This window comes from Echeneis naucrates, chromosome 4 (genome assembly GCF_900963305.1).
Source record: "Echeneis naucrates chromosome 4, fEcheNa1.1, whole genome shotgun sequence".
Classification (NCBI taxonomy): domain Eukaryota; kingdom Metazoa; phylum Chordata; class Actinopteri; order Carangiformes; family Echeneidae; genus Echeneis; species Echeneis naucrates.
Genome location: NC_042514.1, coordinates 19,499,144 through 19,504,278, shown reverse-complemented (window position 1 = coordinate 19,504,278; position 5,135 = coordinate 19,499,144).

Genomic DNA, 5,135 nt, shown 5'->3' with positions numbered 1-5,135 from the left:
TTTCCACACAACACTACGAGCCACGAGCATGCGCAGCTTGCGGCTCGTTATTGATCCAGGAGCATTATGGGAAACGTATTATCTTCTCTGAAGAATTACTTTTGGATTGGACGAAAGTCGAGAATAAAGGTCGTTTTTAGACTATGACACAGCGGCTTACAAACATTCCCGTGGACCTACAAAAACAATGCCAATGTTAACACATAAATTAGTTCAGCAAAGTGGTTTGAGGTTTATCTGCTCGAGCTAGCTATGCAGTAAACAGTTTGCGGTCATTATCTGTTCCGTGATTTACCCAATATTAAAAATGTTTCTTCAGAGATAAAGATTTTCATGTCTGATTCATACTTCTAGCATTGGGTGCGTTTGTATAATATTGCACATCATCATTTAGCCGTTTCCATTCAAAAACATCTAAACGTTTCATTGCTAAATCTGCTAAAATGATTACTTGTGACGTTTCGTATGACGTTTTAACTTCCCATGAATTTAATCACACAGAAGTTTTGATAAAAAACTATAATACTATACTACTACATAATACTATGTCACAATTAAGAATGATCTACTGATATTATATTTTGAAACTAACAGTGCCAGGGACCATCTTTCATCTTTGAATACTGTTTCACTTTTAATTTAATGATGTCTACTTATTTTATTAAATAAATAAATGAAAACAGGATTTATTTTTTGTAATCTCCGTGTTCACCTCTGTTGTTGACTGCGTACTCACGCTCGCTTTCAAAAATGGTCAGCAGATGGCACTAACTCATAAGACAACTAAAAGACATGCCTTGAAGCGTTAGGGTGCCAAAACTTTTTGTCAAATAATACACCACCTCTCTCAGAAAATCATTGCAATTACAGAGGCCCTTTTCTTTAAAGGCCTCATTATGTTTTTTGCATACAGTGCCATGATATGCTTTGTGAAATGGGACATTAGTAGCAGACCCAGCCATACACCACAGTGTCAGAAAGCTGGGTCTCCTACCGAGTTCATTGTTCTTCCAGCACGCAATGACCCCAAAAAAATCTTCAATCAATCCTCTCACTAACTACAAGACTAAAATTGTACATGCTTCTTCAGCCCATGAGACAATGACAGCAGGAAGCTTCATGAGAAAAATGTCACATAATGGTGACTAAATATTAGCTTGATGTTGAAGGTGCATTTCATGCCGCACTATAGATTCATGGTATTGATACGATTTCTATATTTGAAGGCTTCAAGGGGAACAGAGAAAAAGTATAAAGGATTTTACTGTATTGTGTTTATTTATATATATCTATAGGTATATTTATTTTCAAACGCACAATAACTATACATTTAAGTTTATTCACTTTTAGTCATTTATTAACTGTGCAAAAGACATATACCTAAAAAATATTCAGACCCTGTCTGGACCAGTTTTGACAATTACCTTGTTGGTTGGTTCCTAAGCAGGTGATACCCTTGGAAGACAAATGACTGACGGCATGAACACAAGAGGCAAAAAGGCAAAAGTTCACTCCAGGCAGCACAGCTTTTTTCTTACACTAAGCTGTTACACCTGGATACCAATATGTACAGTAACCTATAACAACATTGCTGTAAAAACCTCAGTCTGAGTCAGCCATGTTGAATGTTGTCAGCACTTGTCATAGGAGTGAAACCCAAAAGCAATGGCATTTAGTTGTGGTGTTTGAGACGAATGAGATGCTATTCATAATAACATATGATTTCCTATCTCAAATTTTCTAAAACACGGAACGAATGCAATTGTGACCTGTCAATTAAGATGTGACTTTGAATGTGCAGTGATTCAGACACTTTCAGACTAACCACTTGACTACATGGCAAGTACAGCTTTGATTGATATTCTTAGCATGATATTAATGATTCTCATTTTTCTTTATATTATTTACCAGTTTCACGAACCTCATTATAGTAATTTTATGTTTATGTTGTGGTTGCATTGATGTCTATTCTTTCCATTCAGTTTTGCAGTTGCATTCCATTGCAGTAGTTTTTAGTTGTTTTTTTTTTGTAATGCATGCAAGTTGAGTCTCATTGGGAAAACTTGAGTCAAAGAATAACATTTACATTACTTCACTGAAAACAATGACGAGGAACTTAGAAATATCTAAACAAAGTGACTAGCGATCAGTGATGACCATCATTGTTTCATGATAGTAGCAAGTGATCATAGTTTGTAGTTATGTCATCACCCCTACAGCCGCGGTTGATATTTGGCCACAGGGACAAACGAGCTCAAAGCAGGTCTCTACTGTCATCTCATGACGTCATCTCCATGAAATTGTTTTTATGTGGGTGAACTAGAGCATGGCAACTGGGATTTCCCAGAGTGCAAATGTGAAATAGTCCTCCAATTATCAGGGGTATCAAAATGTGTGGGGGTGGGATTAGAAGGACATCACATTGGTAAACACTGAGGTAAACATTTGTTTGAGTGGAATAGTTTGTCAAACTAAGTTTAGGGCCCTGTTATAAGTGGGGAATCCTCAAAATTACCTGGATATCTATGCTAAGATAAAACTATGTGCTGAAATCAAATGCCTTTTCAAACTTGTTTATTGTTTATCTTTATTCTGAGTTTACAGATGAGTCATTTTGTATTGAGGTGAATCTTCTCTTAACCCGTCCTTGAACTCACGATGGCCTCTGGTGCACTCACTGAACTCCTGTTTCTCCTGTATACTGTACGTGGATGAAATGTTTGGCTGAAGTTGGTATGGGACACATGCATAGTTTAAAGAGTGAGAACTGGATGTTTTGTCTCTGGGCTTGCTATATTTTCATATTGCACAGTTGTCTAGGTCATGCAGCACCAGGTCTGGCTGACATGTTTGGGCACCTCAAGAAAACTTCATACTGCTCTTTTGGGAGGTCTCAAAAGCGGTTTTGATAAACCTTAGACACGCTACTGTGTGAAAGTAGCATTTTGCTTTGTATTTTCCTGCTAGAGGCAATGCAAGCCATGCCAGATGTGGTACTGTGAAATCCCAAACACATGTCTCAGAGAAATATGTTAGCGTGTCTCAGTTCACTAACTCAAGACTTCAGATTAATTAATTTAACAAGTCAAGAGTGCCTTTGCAGGCAACATGTTAGAGGCTATTGGAATTAATTTCCAGGAAACCACATAAAAGCAGACATCTTGAAACCTGTTTTTCAATGCATTTGAAATTATATAATGTAGGGATCCTGGGTATAATAACCTCTTACTTCCTATAAAGCTAAAAACACCTAGCCTGCTAGCACTACTGAAACAACAGCAGTAATCCTGTAAGAGGATTGATGTGATTACCTCAAAATAGATCTCTAGAGCGGGTTTCTCAGATGCTTCTTTGATGAAGCATTTCATAATGCTCTCTGTCTCAATTAAGTAAATCTACAAGACTGCGGTAACTTTTAATTTTTAGTAGAAAATAAGTAATCGAAAACTATTGTCTAGACTTCTTGTAAAATAAAAAGGCATTTATACAATAAACAAAAATATATAACTAAATGTGTGGGTAAGTAGTGCAATCTGAAACGAGTGTTATGTTGTGGTTTTGGCATGCCTGCAGCTCACTGGGGTCACGGGAGAGTCTATGCTACAAGACAGCCCAATTGAGATTATTTAACATGTGACGACCTGCTTCAGCAGGGCAGAAGAAGGAAGCCTGGTGTGTGAGGTAAAACGTTTTTGGAATTATGCAAAGTTTTTGCATCTTGTCTGTTAGTGAATTAAAACAGATGGATTATGTGGAGATCTCATTTCCTGAGACTAGACATTGGTGGCGAAATGAGAGTGTTTATATAGTGCAGCCTGGCTGAATCTTTTCAATCAATCAGAAAATAATAGAGAAAGCAGTGAGTTTTACAACACCTTGTCCTGAGAAGAAACTGCAGATTGAGTGCAGTGGTGATTCAATTTTGAGAATTATGCTTTTGTTGAAGACTTAAATAGAAAAAGATTTATGACACATCTCATGTCTGTGTGCCAAATGTGAGGCTGCAGCCAGTAGCTGACTAGCTTAGCACAAAGACACGAGGAAAGGTGTAAAACCGTTCATCTGAGTCCGTCTACCAACAAAGTTGACTTATAAACATGTGATATTATGTTTGTTTAATTTGAACAAACAATCAAGATTACAATCATAGGAGCAACCAACAAAAGGCAATGGAAAACACAAGCATTTTTTACAGTTTTATTGCTCTTTTTATTCAGGACAACATTTATATTAGGTTATGGTTATGCTTATATATACCTGTACATAGTTAAAATAATAACCATCCTTTACAAAATCAAATACGATGATGATAACATGGACCATTGTACTGAGTGAAAGATTGCGTGCTGAGGCACTCCACACTAAGAAAAGCAACAGTCCATGGCTTCCTTTTTGTCATCTTCCATAACTTTCTCACACTTTGAAGTTGTAAAACGCACATAAGTGGATCTCTCTTTTCCAAAGATGTTTCACTGATGATCTTTAAATACCAGAGGCTCGTGAATGTTTTTTTCCAGACACAACATGCACCTCCTATCACACTTGTTCAGGAAGCAAGGATAAGTAATGTTGGGCCAAACAGCTGGAAAATGTGTTTACACAAAATGTTTCCACATTCAGAGTGCTTTGACATTTTAAATCCTATGACTCCCTGTTCTATTTAGATCATAATTTTTTTTTTATTTATTTTGGCAGAAAAACCTTGGGACCTAAAGAACATGTATTTAAATAGCCATATTAGCAGGCGCTCTGCCCTTATAAATAAAAAGCCAAACACTAAAAAAACAAAGAAACAAACAAAAAATAAACAACCTATGGATATTTTTTTCCAAGTACATACAACATGTAATATTACCTCATATTACAAAATAAAACATTGCATGTACAGTTAGTTACGGGCATGGGCCCATAAAGTGAGCAGGTCTGACTTTTCCTTGGATGATGGTGTATTTATAAACATCAATGCGTTATCTTTTCACCGTACTGGAATCCAAATCCATATTTGAGAGCACCTAGATCTGGGAGACTGAGATTTCTTCACCAACAGGATTTAACATTTATTCTTAAGAGACCAACCCTCAAGCACAAGTGAACTAATGAAGATGTTTTTACTATTTACAGAAGTCCCAAAGAAT